At 43.0% G+C, this 18,435-nt stretch overlaps 1 protein-coding gene across 4 annotated transcripts in view; it reads right to left on the bottom strand.

Moving 5' to 3' along the window:
• The window catches only part of ARK2N (arkadia (RNF111) N-terminal like PKA signaling regulator 2N), a 46,221-nt gene extending 32,700 nt beyond the window's left edge, over positions 1-13,521 (bottom strand). Inside the window, exons 1-2 of one of the 4 annotated variants that reach the window (XM_086867442.1) lie at positions 13,357-13,521; positions 2,376-2,488 (exon numbers count right to left, since the gene is read on the bottom strand). The gene's annotated coding sequence lies outside the window, so the exon portion shown is untranslated. Of the gene's footprint in view, positions 1-2,375; positions 2,489-13,356 lie in introns of those variants that run through there. The other 3 variants (XM_086867443.1, XM_086867444.1, XM_023944054.2) reach the window with 3 other exon arrangements.
• Positions 13,522-18,435: the final 4,914 nt, after the last annotated feature.

Below are 18,435 nucleotides of genomic sequence, written 5' to 3'. Positions count from 1 at the left end.
ATAAAGATCTTTCAATTACCACATTCACTTACAGATGAATGGCATGGAACAAATACTTTACAGCTTCAGAAGTATAGTAAATGATAAATTTATGGCAATTCAAAAAACAAAGTGTAGGCAAGAAAATGCAACAGTGAGATCTTATCTGAAAAACCACATTTCTGCAGAGAAGGCCAATCAGCACTTGAGCACCCTGAGGAAGCATGGATGGTTCAGAAAGATTTCTCTGTACACTGAGAATCCTTCTTCAGTTTCCTGATCCATTCTAAGCTGCCTGTAAGCATGTAATGGTATACATGTATGTAATACACAATACAAGGGTACTTTCCTGTTTCTGAAAGGTGCTGTGCAAAGCTCAGCATTGTCCTGTGTGCCCTAATCCACTTTGAAACTTCATTTTTAGAGAATACTAAAATAGTGTTCATGCTTCCTTCAGGCTAATGAATTAACTGCTGTTTGGTGCAAGGAAATGATGAAAATACTTGTGGGTGAGAAGCACCAGCTAAGGAAACAAAAGTTGGTTAATATCAAACATCACTAGAAAGATGGAGACAACAAGACCAGGTCTGCAAAATATGAGGAAACAAACACAAAATCCCAAACAATAAACTCATCATTTCCCTTCCAAAAACCAGAAAAAAATGCATGTTGTAGAATAGAGGAACATGTGTATCAGGAAAAATATTTATGCATACTTGCAATGAGTAACCCTCTCTTGAAAGCAAGTTTAGAGAAGACTTTCTGGAGACAGTAATTTCATCTAAGCAGTAAATACCACGTAGGAACAATTTATTTCCAAGGCTACAGCAGGCATCAACAAACCCAAATGATGAATACACACGTTCTGAGACATAAATGCGTGTCAGAAAAATCAATATTTCTATGTAATTTGCTCACAAATCTGTATTATCAAATAATTCTCCTATTATACAGGTAAATAAAACACAGATTTGATGATGGAACAAGTGGAATTTGTATTGTACCTGCTAGTGCAGCTCCCAGTTTCCTCTGGCCATGCATTTTAAAATGAAAAGTATCTTCTCTTAAGCGTCTAAGAAATGTACACATAGGGAAAGCATTGGTTGCTCAGACACAAACCAAGAGTATTAGCTTGGCCAAATGAAAACATACTTAAATATTCATACTAATAACTGCAGAACAGTTTCTGCACTGTTCAACCTTTTAGCCTAGGGAACACAAAGAACAGAGCTTGACACGAAGCTAAAGGGCAGCCAAAGTCAGCTGTAGACTTTTTTCCACGAATGTCCTACTCGGAAACATCATTTACCTCACAGCTCCCAAAGGGACTGTAACAACACCTGCACTTGCCTTTCCATCTCTCTGGTCTATCAGCCAGGAAAAAATATGCTTCATCTGCACATTGCCACCTTGCTAACAGCTCTATTACAATGATTTTATTGGATTTTTTTAATATTAAGTGTGATCTTTAACTACTCCAACCAGACTGGTTTGATCCCTCACAGTGATTTTCAATGAGTTGGTAGTAGAGGAGGGAATAGTAATTTTATGACACTGGCATGTTTCTCTGTATATAGAAAGAAACCCATGTGTTCTGGTAAGGTTTGTACTCTACAAGTCCATTGAACTGGCTCTTTAGACGTCACCAATTCCATTACTTACACACATATATATATAAAAACCAGAGCTTTTCCTTCCTCTCAGAGGCAAAAAAACCCTATCATGACTCAGACTATGCTGCAGGGAAGAACACAGTTTGGCAGAAACTATCTAGCCAAGGAAAGTCTTGTCTCAAAGAAAGAAAAAAATGTCCTTATTTAGTTCTACCTGAAAAATGTAGAGAACAGCAAGAAGAGACTTAGTTGAAAAACTCTCATTCCTTTCTTGCCACTCACCTTTCTAGTAACAGTACTAGAAGAGGAAATCTCAAGGTGGTACTAGTGAAAGGACATTTTTCTACTCAAATGAGAACACAGCATTGAAAAATAAGTTGTGATTACAGGCACAGATGGATACTTAATTAGACACTGATCAGAAATGGCATTCTCCTTTTACTGATGAACAGATACTGCAATGACAATTTCAAAAGGCAATTTTATAAAAAACTTCTGCACTGGATTTTTCCAACAGAAAAATGTTATTTTCCAAGTCACACATAGAACACATCGGTGTGCAGAAACCATTAAATTATCCTGGGAAATATTTTCAAATCATGGATCATTTGTAAAGGCACACAATTTGTACACAAGGGAATCTGCACTTCAGGGAAGAAATCCAGAAGGATTTTGAAGGTCAGATTTACAGACACACCTAGCCTCTCTGGGTGTTGTCCCCATTCTTTTCCCACCTAACTGACTTCAACATCGTATTTCCTGCTGTGCACAGAACTGGCTCACCCTTCTGTGGGTAGACTCCTTTCAATCAGCCAGCAGAAACCAAAATGAGAAAGTAAGTGACATTTTCTGCCACAGCTCGCAGGAAGGGAAGGGAGAACAAGCACAAATCATCCCTGTAGAAAAAAAAACAAATCTGATTAAAAGCTGCCTGCTGTTTTGTATCATCACGCCTTGAACTCACAGGTTCTGCCTAGATAAAGGAGAGGGTCCTGAGCATTCCTTCATGGCACTGTTTGCTCTGAGACTTTTCTAAATTGAAAAAAAATAAATTTTAACAGCAAAAAGCCTCAGAGGTGATAGTAGCAACCTAAAGAACAATTTTCATGTAATATATATATACACTATGGCACAAAGACTTTTATTAAAAATAGCAGGTTTCCCAGAGCAGAGTCTCAGGCATCAGATTATAAAAATAAATAATTTAACAGAGTGTTAGAGCAGCAGATCGGCTGTGTGTCTCTGGAGAGTGACCATGAACAAAGACATCCCCAGGAAACTACACAATTTAGGCACCTGCCCCTCACCCATCTTGCCTTGCACCTCTTAGTTCACTGCTGATTTCTGAGGCCTTACAGCACCTTATTGGGTTCCTTCTCCATGTCCAGGCAGGCTGTTCAACGTGTGTGGAACTGCAGCTTCTGCTGATGGCTGTTGCCTGATGATCTCTGGTTTGAGCTGCTGGTGTCTCTGCTCCCTGGCAGAGCACAGAGAACTAAAAAAGCCCTCACTAACGTAAACAGTACTTAGCAGCAACTAAAATATCCGTTTGTTACTGATGTCCTTCTCACAACACAGACAAAACACAGCTCTGTATCAGCTATTAGGAAGATTACTAAGGAAATTAATTCCGTTCCAGAAACAAACATTTCTAGCTGTAAGTTTACAGCTTAAGGTTGAAGGCTTCATCAAATCCAGCTACTCAGGCCAAGCAATCAACATACTAATCACCTATCATATATTAACAGCTAGAATGCTACTCATTCTACTTACAGCTTACTTAAGCTGAACAAGGAAATATCTCTTAACAGCCTGAATACTTAATAAACCCCATGACACCCTAACCTTAATTGTACATTGTCATTTTAGTTGTTATTGAGCTGACTAATGATAAAGAATTCCTAGCTTGTGTGAAGCAAACCAGCTCTTCTTTTTCTGAAGGAAAAAGGACAGGACAGTTTCTTGTTTTGGAGGTACTGGTGTTCTCACAGCAGCTTGCTGGAAAACTCACTTTAGCTTATTACTAACACATTTCCTCTTAATCATAGTCCCACAGACAACAGTTCCCTGCTTATGGTCGCATCACCTTCTTATGCCAATTCTAGCAATTGTTGAAATTAAAAAAAAAAATGTCTAGCAGAGCACTACCTTTTAATGCCCTTTCAGTTAGTGCTGAAAGAATACAATTTGAACAACCCCCCTCCTCTCATCACTTACCATTCCACTGGAAGCCATAATTTTTTTTAAAAATAAGAAACTGTACCTATATTATTGCAGTAAATAACACTGAGTGCATTCTTTAGGCTTTTGTGATTATATAAATGAAAAGTTAAACTACAGTGCTGCATACAAGTTATTTGTTTGGAGTACACAGTTAACCAGAGATCCTTCCAGATTCTTCCAACCCCATAGTTTCACTGCCACAGAAGTCAGTTGTTTTCATCTAAATCTGAATATGTTTTGATATTTATAAGGAACTAACTGCTGTAATGGCTCATTTTTACACAATTATTTCCATCACCAGTGGATTACATTATCTCACATTTACCCAACAGAGATGGAATAAATCAGAGGTGTGAGAGAGGTAATGACAAATGCTTAACACAGAGGCTAATAACATTATGCAAAATAGCTGACTATTTTTAAAAATGTAAACACACAGACAAGCTCATTAAGAACTCTGACTCGAACACTTGATAGACTGTGTGTCTGAGGAGGGTGGGTTGGGAAAGGAGAGAAGGTACACACAGCCTGGGTACTGAAGGGTTGACTGCAATGCACGTCTGCTTCATAATACAGGATAATTTTTTGGCAAAAAGCCAAAGTTAGGACCTCTTCTGACAGAAGGACATGTAATTCTGAAAATGTGAAGTGCTAATGAACCTGTCCACTTCCAAAGCTTCACCAAAACCCTTTGCAGGTATAGCTGTGTCTCAATCACGCTTTTTTCCTTCTTAAATCACCTTCCTTTCCACTGAAAATCAACACAATTCATTCAGTGTACTCACCAGTGACATTTTAGTACAAAAAACACACACAGATATCAGAGAATCACATAATGGTTTGGGTTGGAAGGGACCTTAAAAATGATCCAGTTCCAATCCCCTGCCAAGGGCAAGGACACCATCCAGTAGATCAAGCTGTTCCAAGCCCCATCCAGCCTTGCCTTGGACACTTCCTGGGACGAAGCATCCTGTACCAGGGTCTCACCACCGTCACAGCCAAGAATTTCTTCCTAATATCTCATCTAAACCTACTCTCTGTCAGTTTAAAGCCATTACCTTCTGCCAGACAGCACAATGCTTAATTAACTAAAGATTAATCAATTCAAATAATCAGTCATCTATCAGGAAAGACTGATCTGCACCCAGACAAATGTAGAAAGAAAGACTTTCTGGACTTCCCAGGTTGTTCAGCTCATCCCAAAGATACCACATGTTCCTTTTCATTTTCTTTTAAGTGTCACACAAACTGGTGCACTTAGAACAAGAGAAGTGTGACCAGCACTCAGTCAATTTAACTCAAGACAGTTGACTCAGCTCTGTGTGGATGTGTGTGCACGATGCTTCACAGCAGATTTTTCATAACACTGAGCCGCCCCCACAGGGATACTGTGTAATTTATATAGCGTTCCTTTGAAAATGCTGCCCTGAAGCTGACTCACTGGCATGCGATTCTACCTAAGGCACATTTCTGGGAGGGGAGCTGGATCTTCATCAGATGATTCACAAATCAGGCCTGGTAGCAACCCCAAAGAATAGGATCCTTTGGATCCCACAGAATTGCAGTGCAAAACAAAAGAAGAAAGGATTAAACTAATTCTGTGTTTCAACTGGTTTTGCATAAATAAATGAAGGTTAAAAACAGGCTGCTCCTACTGAGTGCTCAACAGGCTGCATACACAAATTACCCAAGACTGAATACAAATTACAAGTGTATGTGTTAATACAATGCAGAGCATCCTTTTCGATCTTGAAAAGCAGCATTTTTTATCCTACATAAGAAGCAAGACTGCTATTTAAATACAGGTTTTTGCATTGTAATGCTTAATGCACATATTCTGCCTCTTTCAAAGGACAGGCAAGTACCAGCTAAGGTTTACTTCACAACTCCACACACAGGCTTCCATAAAACATTCACCAGCTGCACTTGGAACCCCACAACAAAAAAATTACAATCCTTGCACACAGATAAAAGCATGCAGGGTTGGCTGCACTTAGCCTCATAAGAATATCCTTTTTTCCTCATAATGAAACCATTTTTCTCAAGGGCACAACAGTTTAAAGTCTATGAAGCTCCCTACTCTAAAAATTAGAGGGGGCATATCTTTATTACAACCTGTTTCTAAAACTTTAAGTGATTCACTTTTACACTTTTTCTTTCATAAAACAAGTGGCAGAAATCAACATAAATAAAGTTCCCTCTTCTCTCTGCTATGCATTGGCTTGCAGGAGGTCATCCTACAGAGGATCATCACATGGATGGACCATCTTTTTCTAAGATACTGAGTTTAACAGATTTTCACACTTTACCTATCTCATTTCTTTTCCTTGAATGAAATGGGCTCTGTGCTTCCCCATTATATATAAGCAGATCTCCTCAAGAAATACTGTCCTACCACAATCAAAGTAATGCTGACATAAAAGCCACATTTTGAATTGCTTGTGCCCCATGTAACAAATAAATCCTAATTTTCAGAGCAGAAGTTAGGAACATGTACCTGAGCTATCCTGAAAGCATTATATCTATACACATATAGCAGGATATCCTGATCCTGATCATCATTGTGTCATTTGCCAACAGCTCCAACTGGTAGATCAGGACAACTGCAATGTAACCTCAGAGCAGTAAATCCATCTCAGCAGTGGCGTATTCACAAAATCATAAAGGTTAGAAAATACCTCTAAAATCATCAAGTCCAGCCTTCAACCCAGCACCACCACCATGGTCACTACTAAACCATGTCCTCAAGTGTCACATTCCACAGCAATTTTCCAGCATCTCCACATCTCCCACACCTACCCAAAAGCTCAAGGCACTGAACTATATTAGCTGTGGGTTTACGACAGCATTTAACAAAGATGAGTTATGAGATACTAAGTAACTCTACAGCTTGTAAATATTTTATGGACAGACGTTTTTACACATCTTTGCCATGGGAACCAAATAAAACCGACCCTCAGGAATTTTAAAGTTTCAAATGCTTTAATTCAACACCAATGAATAGTTTTGCCATAAGGTATACGGCAATAAGATACCCATTCTGTGGTCTCACCATTAGGTCACATATCCAAATTCTTCTGTAGAATTTGGACACATCCAAATTCAACAGAAGGGCTGAAAAGGAGCTGCTAACCCAACAAGCCCTCATCTCAAATTGTTTTCTTATCCACATAGCCACTCGTATTATTCACTTGCTTCTTTAATTTAATTTAAGCTAGTAGTATCAAATCTAAATACTATAATACAGATTTACAGGAGTATACCACTGAAAAATAAATGGTATCAGTACACTAAAGACAGTCATGTGGCATTCAAATGATGAAATTTAACAGCTGTTGGGCTGCTGTTCTTGACACCAATTGACTAGTACCAAGAAGGTGCCAGCTGATTTCAGCATCCACCAGATTGCTAACAATCAGCAGTCTTTATGTGTCCAAAGTGCTCCTAAAAGAACAAAGGATTCATGTCATAGATCTCAATATGAAGCAAACACAGAAGCTCTACAAATGAACAAAAGCTATCTTGAGTATTTAAAAAAAAGAACAGACTGGGTCAAAAACCAGCCATGGGTGTGACACCAAAGATGCCTCTAACATGGGCTTTACTATCACATACTTTCTACAGTATTTACTTCCAGTTGGCAGAGGAGAAGAAATTTGAGCTCTACTTCAAGAGAACAACAGAGACCAGAAAGCATTTCTTTCCCACAACACACAAAAGACTTTGCATGTATTTGACTGCAGAAACGAAATAACAGTGAGAAGATATACCAGGTTACCAGCTACAAAAAGATAAAAAGAAAATGAAAAGGTAGTTTTCAGCAGTACCATGCAAGCAAGTACTGACAGGAAGAAAAAAAAAAACTTTTAAAACTCCATTAAACCTCTCTTTTCCCCCCTCCCCACAAAAAAGCCCTACAAATCAAACAAGCCTTAAAATGCATCTTTTATCTCAAAACTACTTCTTACATTATTATTTCTGTTTAGAAAAAAGTGGTTCAGCTGGCAGAACTAATGGTTAGCAACAGGAGATATAAACTATATAAACAGCTTTCCAGTAAAAGGGGAGATGGAAGGAAAAAACAGAAAGAGCATGGAGCCTGGATTATCAATTCAACCTCATTCCACTAATTCAACACAGCCTTATTGCTGCTGGAGCTTGGAAAGTTCCATATAGACAAAAAATTAAATCCATTACAGGTGTTAAAGCAGTAATAAAACCCATTCTGATCTTGTAAAACAAGGGAAATCAGCTGTCTGTTATCAAACTCACTTTAAGTTGAGGTGAGGTTTATAACTAATTATTAAGGGTTTACGACGGTAACTCTGGCAAGATATTTAATGAACTTCCTTAGTTTACATTTATTCAACAATTCCTGGATTTTTTTAATTACAGTGAGTGGATCCAAAGTTGGTATTTTGCACTTAAGATGACTTGCTAACAACAGTAAATGGAACCAAGAAAAACAGGACTTCACCTTGAAGGCTTTCTAAATACAATACTCAAAGAAATAAGTGGCTTTTTTGTAACTCCAGACAGATTTTGCACAGCGCTACCAAAAGGTGTTACTTCCTCTGGAGGAACCTTAGTTATTGGCAACAGAAATTGCACTTATCAGTAATGGGCCCACAGGAACTGCTACCCAAAAGACCATTCTTTCCTCACCCAACTTCCTTCATTAGGAAACAGCCTTTAAATCATTGCATTTCCAACCACAAGCACACAGAATTAGTAGACAGCTTCCCTGATCTATTCTTTTAGATTTTTCTCCCTAAGTTGCCAGATTACTTAGAAATGTCTTTCTGTTAAGATCTGGCATTCCAAGAGAGCATGAACCAGAAGAGTGAGCTGAGGAGCCAGGAGAATTACCAGCTGATGAGAAAGCCAAAGTACAAGAGAACAGCGCTGGTTCAGCCCCACCTTGCTATCAGGATAACCTGATTTTTTTCTTCAAGTGTTTGACAGCGCTGTTGGAGCACCAGCCTCACACTGGAACCATGGAAATGCAATGGTCCCAGTGGAAAACAAATTACTGAAATGGTAATTGTTTCATCATGCAGACAACCGATATTATAAAGTCTGGCTCTTAGTTATTCCCAGCTCTGCTACTGTGAGTCACTTGGCCTCTACCCATGTTGAATGAAAGGAACTAAAATCTGCCTTCTCTAAAATAAGTTGTGAAATGCTAACAATCAAGCATCATGAAACAAGACACTAGAGCAGAGAGGTAGCAAGAGGAACACTTATTCAGTCAAGGTCTGGCTCTTCATGCTCATTTTCAGGAAATTTTGAAGCCTCAGAAGAGCATCTTGCAGAACATTGCAGAATCCTCACTATAATGTCAAATCCATGATACACACACACTGAAACAAAAATGTTAACTTGAAGGAGTCTTCAAATACTTGCATTTAATTAAAAAGTGACCACCTGTTCCACTTATGATTCAAAAGTTGTCAGATTGAGTATTAACATCTTCTTAGAGACCAAGTATCAAAAGGCATGGTAAGACTGAAGCCTGCATGCTATTCTACTACTCAGATCAATTTCCGAGCATTAGAGAGAGACTATGTGGTCAGATTGATACAAAAACCCTGAACACCTTCTTAAATAAAAAGGAATATTAGGTGGAATCATTCTGAACCTAAAGCTGACACACCTTATGACCATGGGCAAGCTCCTCGACCTCCTGGAGCAGTAAGAAATGCATCTGACACAGTGTCACTGCAACACCTGCGCTGCTGAGCCACATCTCATTTCCAGCCCTGCAGGAGTAACCCGTGTGTGCCCCAGCTGCAGGGAGCCAGTGACATCCACGGAAAAACTGCTACAGGCTCCATTCACGCTGATCAGACACAGGGGGAGGCAACACGAACAAGTGGGAATGGGCAAAAACAGATTTAAATTTGAGCCCTTAAACAGTAAGTGACGAGGTATCAGTCACTCAGCTCAGCTCAGAGATGTACTACATCAGAGAAAGCAACAGCACAGGCTAATGTTTACACCATATGCACATTTTGATTTACAATCCCTTTCATCCAGTTCTCTTTTTGCTCAAAATTGCACATTTGTGGACATTGTGTTCTAAACTTCAAGTCACAGACTCAGAACTGCATTATGCATTAAAAACCTGGAACGAAGATGTGACAAAAAGTACAAATTTTGTGGTGATTTGTGTTGTTCAAGTTCCCTGTAATTAATTTCTGCTGCCACAGATTCCAGTATCTGAGGTTTGGTTGCTCCTGAGTTAGAGTGATAAAGGCTGAACTCCCATTCATGTGCTGAACATTTCTTTTGGTTCTGGAAAACCAAAAGTTGTTTCCTTTCCACATAAGGTCATCTCAGAGCACTGACACACACTGTACCACACTTTATCTCAGAGCTGTTTCCCAGTACTATGGCTGTCCCCCTCTCCCAGTGCTGCTTCATTTTCAATTCCCCTCACCGCCCGTAATGCTCAAGGCAGAAAAGATGTATTCAAGTTTTAGTAATTCTTTTTCAGAGTACAAGTTACACACTAGCAATTACGGTAATTAAATCTTTTACTTTGATCTAGTAAATGTATTATGAAATCTGCTGCTCAGTTTCTGTCAATGGTTGCAGTTTTCTAAGCCATTCTGTCAACTGCAGATAAAAACACAGAAGCTGAGATTGACCATAGACCCAATTCTGTCAAAAAGTACAATCAACACAAGTTTGAAACGTTATGGACAAGTAACAAGTAAGTTGCTTGAAACTATTTACTTGTTTGAAAAACTCTCCAAAGCTTTCATATCACTAGATAATTGGTGGTATTTTGGTCAGAGGGTAACCAGAGAGTTGGATCACTCACTGTGCAGTCCCTTCACCGTGTGGTACGTAAAGACCCCCCATCTCATTAACAGATGTTTCAGTGAGATGTTGATATACAGGCAGGTCAGAGATGGCACATACATCCTTGGTGGTTCAGGGAGTTGATGTGATAATAATATACAAGAGAAAGGGAAGAAAGTGAACAGGATCCAGGCAAAGAATCCTACATTTTAAAGGTAAATATACAGCAAGGCGAATGAGGTCAGGACAGCCAAGGCAATTATTTCTTGTTGCTCTGATTGAGTTACACCAACTTATCTCCCTAATGTTTGATGTTCAAAGCCCCTCATGATAATCCATATTTACTCTTTGTCCAGTCAACCTTAACTTACCCCATTAATTCCACCCCCTCCACAATGCCCATTTGTCAAAGGCACCAAACATCCTTCCTACCTCCTCTTTATCATCTAGAGCAGGGGAACATTTTCTGTGCACCGTGACCACCATTCTCAACTGCCTTGTGTGTGGCTTAGGTTCTTTCCCATTTCCTCTCCCTCCACAGCTCCCAGCTTATGGCACCCACTCCTGCTTTGTGCTCCAGGAGTCCCTCCAAGCAGGCAGAGATGACCAGGCTGCACCGCCACACACATCACGCATCTGGATGTGTAAGACCACAGTCCTCCCTGCTCCCTGACTTCTCACTGCACCTCTTTATCAGCCACTGGGCTGGAGAGCAAACAGAAATAGTCAACACACTGCAATTAAAGAGTGTTTCAAAATGAGTCAGAACTGCTACCCTCATGTACTCAAGCAGAAATACCACCTGCCCAGACGCACACACAGCGCCTTCCACCACCCTCTGTGGCCCTGCCCTCGGTTCCTCAGACAGAGCACCAGTGTCCTTGGTAAGCCAGAACCACAAAAAACTGCTTTTATTGGCTTTTAGCAGCCACATAACCACCCCTTTTGGAGCTTGTCTGGACACCACCAGCCTCCTCTAGGTTACTAGAGGAGTCAGAAAATGACTCTTAAGAATGACTGCTGCTGGACAGGTGAGTTCCCCACACTTCCGCTGACTGCTTTGCTACTGTGTATATATATATTTATATATAGATAGGTAGGGGAATGTCTGGGTTTAGCAAATACATGACAAACAACTCACTGTTCTCCTGAGAGTTTGGTACAGACCTATTTCCACCACAGAGGCCACCTTTCCCTCCTCCAGGGCAGCGGGGAAAGCTGTGCTGCCCCAACTGCGTGGTTCCCAGCACTTGTACCAAGGAACAGCAATTACAGGTGGTAACTGGGGCAGGAGAACCACACAGTGGGGACCTCATAAGAGCACCATGCTCAGTTTCCACCTCAAGGTCAAACATTACATTTTTAATAGACTTAAGCAACATAACACGCTTTAAGAGAAACATTTTAAATGTACCATTTGTTTGCTGTTCCAAGGGAAGAGGCATTACTGTTTGTACTTAAATTTTTAGCTTGAAAAGTGGAAATAATTTAGCCCTTGCCTGTAAGTGAAGTATTATTTGGTCTGATGCTTGACAAGTACCAGAGAAGATCTAAAACCGAATAAAATCTCTGGGAGGGGGAATTAAAATAAATTTTACATTTTTAAAGAGATGCTCAAGGGTTCAAAGATTTACTTATTTGTTCACTTTTAAAAGCTAGAATTACTTGTCAGGGAAAAAAAAACAAAAACAGCAGGACTGACTTCTGCCGTCTTGACACGCAAGTTTTTTTCAGCTTTTGAAGTGTTGTTACTTTGTGCTGGTTTAAAGTGTGTAAATAGTCACAGCCACGACCTTGTTTAACAAAGTTATTGCAGTTATAGTTTCACCTAGGTACCTACAAACTTTAAGGCAAGTCACCTTGTTCCATGATTAACAAAGTAAAACATAAATACACTTAGATACTACTTAACAAACTACCCTAAGATAACTCAGAAAAACAACAACAAAAATCCCAAGTCTTTCCGAATGTGACCTTTGTTGTCCAATAACCTCCAGGCAAAGAAAGTTACTGGAACGAAGTACTGGAGCGGGGGAAATAGTTAAAATATTACAAGTCTGCTCAGTGCGCCTTTTTTTCGCTTTTAAAAAGGAACAAGTAGCACAGTTAAGTTTTATATTCCCCTCGGATGGCTGTATGGCTCGGAGCCACATCTGCAACCCATTAGACGTCAGGAGCTCAAGGGGAACCCAGGCTAGATACGCAATGAGCAACTTGAGCGTCCTTCCCATACAAAACACATTTTCCCACCAGAGGAACACACCATCCAAGGTAAACAAAGACGCAAAGAAACCCCTAGAGAAGCGCACAACTGGAGCCCCGGCACCCCTTGTTTTTCCGAGGGGTACCTTCCGACAGCTCACACGACTTCAAAAGTCGTTACAGGAAGGAAACAAAAAGGGGAAAAAAAAAAAAAAAGAAAAAGAGAAAAAAAACCCAAAAAACCCAAACCCCGAGGCACGTTACAAAAGTCCCAGGAAAGACAAAGCGGCCCCGAGTTGCTCCACGGATCTTTGGGGAGTTTCGCCCCGCAGGGTGAGGGCAGAGGAGAGCGGCGGGGCTGGGGCAGGAGCAGAAGCGGGAACAGCGGCGGCAGGACCACCCCTGAGGGGCGCAGCCCCCGCCCGCGCCCCGGGGGCTGCGGGGCCGCTCCCGCCCGGGGGCAGCCAGGCCGGTACCGCCCCTCCCCGCGGCGCCGGGCCGCCCCCCGCCCGCACGGCACCGCGCTCACCTGTGCGAGGCTGGGCCCCTCGCGGCCTCCCCGGCGGGGGCAGCGGCCGGGGCATGGGCGGCCGGAGGAGCCGGAGCCGCGGGAGCAGCCGGAGCGGCCGGGAAGAGCCGGGAATGTCACCGGGGCCGCCGCGCCGTCACTTCCGCCCGCCGCGCCGCGAGCGCCGCGCGCGCCGCGCGCGCCCCACAGCGACCCCGCGCGGCCGGAGCGGGAACGGCGGGAGCGCCGCCACCCGTGGGGCTGCGGGACAGCGCTGGCCCTGTCCCCGTGTCCCCGTGTCCCCGTGTCCCCGTGTCCCCGTGTCCCCGTGTCCCTGTCCCTGTGTCCCTATGTCCCTGTCCCCGTGTCCCTGCCCCTGTGTCCATATGTCCCTGTCTCCTCTGTCCCTGTCCCTCTGTCCCTGTGTTCCTGTCCCCGTATCCCTGTGTCCCTGTCCCTCTGTCCCTGTGTCCCTATAGCTCTGTGCCTGTGTCCCTGTACCTCTGTGCCTGTCCCTTTATCTCTCTTGTCCCTGTGTCCCTGTGTCCTTGTCCCGATGTCCCTGTATCTCTGTCCCTCTGTCCCTCTGTCCCTCTGTCCCTCTGTCCCTCTGTCCCCGTCGTCCTGTGTCCCTGTCCCCGTCGTCCTGTGTCCCTGTCCCCGTGTACCTATCCGTGTCCCTGTATCCCTGTCCCTGTCCCCGTGTTCCTGTGTCTCCGTATCACCGCGTCTCCATGTCCCTGTGTCCTTGTGTCCCCGTGTCCGTGTTCCCACGTCTATGCACCTGTGCCCCTGTGTCCGTCTGTCCCTGTGTCCTTGTGTCCCTATGTTCCTGTCCCCCTGTGTGCCTGTCCCTGGACACCTGTGATCCTGTGTCTCTATATCGCCACGTCTCCGTGTCCGTGTCCTCGTGTCCCTGTTTGCTGATGTGCCTGTGTCCCGAAGTCCCTATGTCCCTGTGTGCCCGTGTCCCCATGCTACAGTGTCTCTATGTCCCTGTCTCTGCATCTGTGTCCCTGTGTGTCCATGTCCCTGTCACTGTGTCCCTGTGTCACTATTTGCCTGTGTCTGTGCCTGCGTCCGTGTGTCACTGGGCCACCATTACTGTCCCTTGTGTCACTGTGTCACTGTCACTGGATGTCTGTGTCACTGTCACTGCATGCCTGTGTCCCTGTCCCTGTGTCAGTGTCGCTGTGTCCCCGTGTTCCTGTCCACCTGTGTCTCTGCCTCTGTCCCTGTCCCTGTGTCAATGTCGCTGTGTCCCTGTGTCCCTGTGTCCCTGTGTCCCTGTGTCCCTGCATCCACCTGTGTCTGTGTGCCTGTGTCCCTGTCCCTGTGTCCCTGTGTCCACCTGTGTCTGTGTCCCTGTGTCCCTGTCCACCTGCATCCCTGAGTCTCTAGTCACTGTCCCTGTGTCACCAGCCCTGTGTCACTGCCCCTGTGCCACTGTCACTGTCCCTGTCACTATCACTGTCCCTGTCACTCAGTAACAGTCACTGTCACTGTGTCCCTGTCCCTATCACTGTCCCTTGTCACTGACTCTGTCCCTGTCAGTGTCACACACACCCACCAGCACCCATCACACACTTGGAGCATGTTCTCCCCTGGACACCGATCCTGGCGATCCTCAGTTCCCTGAGACCACAGAATCCCGGGATCTTTGGGTTTGGAAGGCATCCCTGGAGACTGGAGGCCCTCGGGCTGCATGCGGGAAGCATGCTATGCAATCAGAGTGACACTGTAATGCTGTCTTTAATGATAGTAATGCACATTTTAATCACTGTATTGTACACTTTAAACGTTGTAATGCTCTCGTTAAACACTGTCCTGTTCTGCTCCCCGGGAGTTGTCCTGCACAGCGCAGATGTCATCCCTGAGACTCAGAAATGTGGCAGGAAATCATTTCAGCATGGTCCACGAATGCCGGTCAGGGCTAGGAACACCCGGGAAATTCAAGAGTTAAGCATGCACCGTAGATCTGCTCGTGGCACAGACTCAGTCCAGGGCTGTCCATTTCCAGGATGGAAAAATGTGGGAAATTTACCCGCACCACCACCCAAATCGTGTGCATGGGCTCGGGAAAAGCAGGCATCATGCCACCTCAGAAGCATTTTTCACAACAGAAGAGATGGAGAGATTCAGCTAGAAGCAGAACCACGCATTCAGGAATCCACAATTATTTTTTTTAAACCGCTACTTTGCGAGGTACATCTCACCAAATATGTAAAAACAAAACGTCCCATCAGGGAAGGTGAACCACATTATTTGCGGTGTCAGCATTAAGGAAATCACTGACAAAATCTACACAAAGACAAAACCTTCCCCGTGCTGGGGAAGAATCCAGAGCCCGCTCTGGATTTCTTACGCGGCTTGAAACATCAACCTTCACCACTCAGCTGGCTGGAGGGGGAGAAAATCCAGAAGCTGTATTTCCAGGGAACAATGTGCTTTGGAGGCAGGGCTCCTGAAAAATAGACACCTGGAGGACACCAGGCAGCTCACAGGCGCTGGGAACAGGCGGTGCGGTTTTGGACGGAGTACAGGAAAGCATAAGGACACGGGCGAGGGCGGTGAGCATCTGCCTTGGGTTTGCAGGAAGAGTGATACACGGGAAGGAGCTCCAAGACTCCACGGCTGGAAGAATCGGCAGGCTGGAGGATTTACAGAAGAGAGGGAAAGGAATTCTGACTGTTTTAAGTACCGCAGAGTCAGTAAACTGAGTGGGGAAACACCAGTGATCTGTAAATGTCTGAATGAAGCAAGTGGCATCAAGGGAGAAGGCTGGGGGTACATTAATGATTTTAATGGGGTGAAATTACAGAAGGGCATGTCTAAGCTGAGAATCCGTGTGGAAAGCTTTTGAATGGAGAGCCACAGGCTGGAAAATCGTCTCCCTAAGGGAAGTGGTGAAAGCTTTATTGCCTGAGATTTTAAATGCCAGATTAGGGGAAATACCAGGGGACTCATTCTGAAACATCAGAGAGATTGGGTTGAAAGATTAGGAAGCGAATAGGAAAGGCTGGAGGTGGTGCTGGCTCCAGGAATTTTGGGAGTACAGCCCAGCACATCTTCTAGGCTCCTCTGGCTCCATATTATCACTCTCTGACTGTGGCTGCCAAGAGTGCAATGATTTCAGCGTTAGTTACCCCACAAGGACGTGATAAGAACTCCTCCATCAGGAAGAAATGTGGTTGAGCAAAGGGAATCTTGGCGCTTCCCCAAGGACAATGAGAGGAAATCAGCTCAGTGCTGGAGCACAACCCTGAGCCACATTCTCTTGTCAAAGTAAAAGTTGGTTGTGATTTTGCCTCATAAAGGTCTTCCAGGCCCTGCTCTGTCCCTGCTCCCTTCTCTTCCCCAGCCCCAGGCCAGAAGTTTCCCTCTGGCTGCAGATTGAAGAATGACTTTTCAAAAGTTCATCTCCGAGGCATCCATAGGCACATTGCTAACCCTATCCTCTGCAAAGGAAGCTTCACTTTCCAAGCAACATTAAACACCTATTTTCCAAGTCTCTGAAATCACAGATGTGCTGCTGATACCCAGCCAAGCCATCCCCCTGCTTCTCTTGAGGTCACCCAAGCTCCCCTGCAGCCACAGCAGTGGCCAAACAGGGAGCATGGAAAAGGTGTCCAGAACCACCAGAGTGTTCTTCCATCCCCGAGGTACAGCTAGCATCTCCTTGTGAAGGAAAAGAAATAAAACATTTCCTCTCTGCTAGGTTTTATCAGCCAACATAATCCAATTAACCAGCACAGCTGCTTCATTAGCATTAGAGGCGTATTTATCAAGGGGCTAGAGGAAGCATTTATTAGATTAGTTTGTCATTTTGGAGTTGCTGGATGTTTTTTTTTACTAGAGTTTACACAGTTCAGGACAGTGCAGTGCTGAAGGACTTCAAGGCAGGGGGAGGCAGCACCATGTCCTCCCATGTAGGTGCTAGCTGGCAAAGACAGAAGGAATCATAAGTCTTACTTTAAACACACTCCAATTGGTAAAGCCTCTGCTTACTCACATAGGAGTAAATTAGGAGAAATATTTGTGTAGGAGAAATATTTGTCAATTGGAGGAGCAGAAACACAGCCGAGTATTGAAATTCTTCAGAGAAGTGAGCATTTAACAAAATAAGAAATGTTTCTGAAGTTAATTGAAGTTACTAAGAGTGACTGCCTGCTTGGAGGCAAAGTGAAGGATTTCCTGAAAGGTCACACAGACCAGGACCACTATTGTTTCACTGCTGACCCTGTACTTTAAAAATTCAAAGAATAGCTTAGAAATACAAAACACTTCCCAGACCTTTAAGACCTATTCAGTTCTAAATGTAATTTGAAAGATCTTTTATACACTTACCATTTGACACATAAAATTTTGCTTATAAGTACCCAGAACAGCACTGAGTATCAAGATATTTAGAGTGCTTTACTGGAGACCGTACCAAATACAACCAACTTACTTCTAAAATAAATCTTGAAACTTTTAATATTTTTAGTTACTTTTATTCAAAGTTCCATCTTAATATCTTACATCTACCAAAGGATATGTACAGACAAAAGAAGATTTTTTTTTTAATACTTTCAGTCAAAGGAAGACTGGAAAAGAACCACAATGAAATGTTTGCAACAGATGGAGTATTTCTACAGTACTAGCCAAAAGATATAGCCAAAAGAGATTCCATCCACACCTTTTGATTGAAGGCATTTTAAGTAAAAAGATACATATGTCAGCTTAGAAGCCCTAAATTTGCCTGATGGATTCTACATTTTTCTAGCATTTTACTTTAATTATTCTTGGTTTCGCATATAAATGTTTTCTTTTAAATAGATCCACAATAGTTTGCTAGTTTGCAGATGATTTTTTTTTCCTAAAGCAGTTATTATTTTGCATATTGGCCTGATGAGAACAGTATGCCAATTTGTGATAAAATGTGTATGAGTTTTCACTTGAGGCTGAGCCCCATTTTTCACAGCTAGTTCATAATTTTAATTCCTCTATTTTTTTTTTTTTGTTGTTGTTGTTGGGTTTTTTTTGAGGATTTTTTGGTTTCTTTTCTGGTGAAATTCCTCATGATTTCCAGGCGGAGGAATTGAGCACAGAGCAATAAAA

Source organism: Cyanistes caeruleus, chromosome Z (genome assembly GCF_971803275.1).
Source record: "Cyanistes caeruleus chromosome Z, bCyaCae1.hap1.1, whole genome shotgun sequence".
Classification (NCBI taxonomy): domain Eukaryota; kingdom Metazoa; phylum Chordata; class Aves; order Passeriformes; family Paridae; genus Cyanistes; species Cyanistes caeruleus.
Note: the sequence above shows the minus strand (reverse complement) of the source record. Positions and strands in the feature narration are given on the sequence as shown.